Below are 1438 nucleotides of genomic sequence, written 5' to 3'. Positions count from 1 at the left end.
ATATGGTCTATCTATCTCTGCATCTGTGCAATTCACTAGTTATTGCTAGATCTACAAATCTCTCTATTTTCCCTATGGATATGGTTCTTGGTGTGTGGATTGCAGGAATGGTTTTCTATAGGTTATTGAATTATTGCATCTAATATTGATTGATTTATTGTCTTTTCTTTTTTTGATATTTTTGATATTTTATTTCTTCCTTCGTTTGTTTGTTTTTCTTTATTTTTGCTTCGGCGGCTTGGCGGTTTTATTTATATCTCATGATTTTTTTTTTTTTTTGGTAAAAATTATGTCATTTCCCGTTATATTATTAATCATTATCACTAAATTAATTCAGGCGCTCATTTGAATCGTATCCCTTTCGGCGCAGAGGTGACAGGATCCAATACAGCTGAGCCAATGTTGATATATTATATTATGCTTTTCGGGTTAAATTTGACAGTTTGCCAAAAAGAAAAAGAGAACACAATATCCCATCCAAAATTAAAGTCCCTTTAAAAGATCACAAAAACGCCAACAAGATTATGACTCGGTTTAAGAGTCTATTCAAATTAGTTGTCCTCGACGTCAAGATGGTTCTGGAACCTGGCGCATGCGTTCTCCATTGTAACTCCGTGAAGATCTTAAAACACGTCTCTGATCATAGCTACAAGCTTGGCCTTCATACTGAAGTCCTTGCGGTCGGGGTCTTTCTCAACCGTGTCCCAACGGATTGTATCGACGGGATTAGAATCGAGAGAATTAAGAAACCAGGAATTGGGACTTGTGAAATGAGTGTTCTCTTACAAATACTTCTGACTCTTTCCAGAAGAATGACAAAGAAACGAATCCTGCTGCCACACAAATGGCCTTCCAGCGGCAACCCTCTTCGGCTAGGATTTGACTGCAGTTTCTAACAGCTTCACATAGCTGTCCGAACTGAACCTTGGACCCTGTTCATCAGTTGTTGGATGAATTCCAACGTGCGAAATTTTCAGAAAGGAACGTTTTGCCTGCCTACCAATGTATCTCGTTTATAATTCGTTTAACTTAATTGGTCAGCTCTAGGGACACATTCTGACGTGCAATGAGCCATTCCAAAATGTAACGATTTAGCCATACATAACATACATATGTATGTGTGTCTGTGTTTCTTTCCCCCCAACATTGCTTGACAACCGATACTGGTGTGTTTACGTCCCCGTAACTTGTAACTTAGCGGTTCGGCAAAAGACACCGACAGAATAAGTACTAGGCTCACAAAGAATAAGTCCTGGGGTCGATTTGCTCGATTAAAGGCGGTGCTCCAGTATGGCCGCAGTCAAATGACTGAAACAAGTGAAAGAATATGAAAGAATATGTATGAACACAATGTCCCATCTAAAATGAAAGTCCCTTTAAAGGATCAAAAAACAAGGTTTATACATGTATGTGCACACACACACACACACACACACAC

General features: G+C 38.8%; 1 protein-coding gene across 1 annotated transcript in view; it reads left to right on the top strand.

Annotated features, from left to right (window-relative positions):
- Positions 1-1438, top strand: part of LOC106873492 (inositol 1,4,5-trisphosphate receptor type 3) — a 228934-nt gene that overhangs the window by 144099 nt on the left and 83397 nt on the right. The window lies entirely within an intron of this gene.

This window comes from Octopus bimaculoides, chromosome 20 (assembly GCF_001194135.2).
Source record: "Octopus bimaculoides isolate UCB-OBI-ISO-001 chromosome 20, ASM119413v2, whole genome shotgun sequence".
In the NCBI taxonomy this organism is placed as follows: Eukaryota; Metazoa; Mollusca; class Cephalopoda; order Octopoda; family Octopodidae; genus Octopus; species Octopus bimaculoides.
Note: the sequence above shows the minus strand (reverse complement) of the source record. Positions and strands in the feature narration are given on the sequence as shown.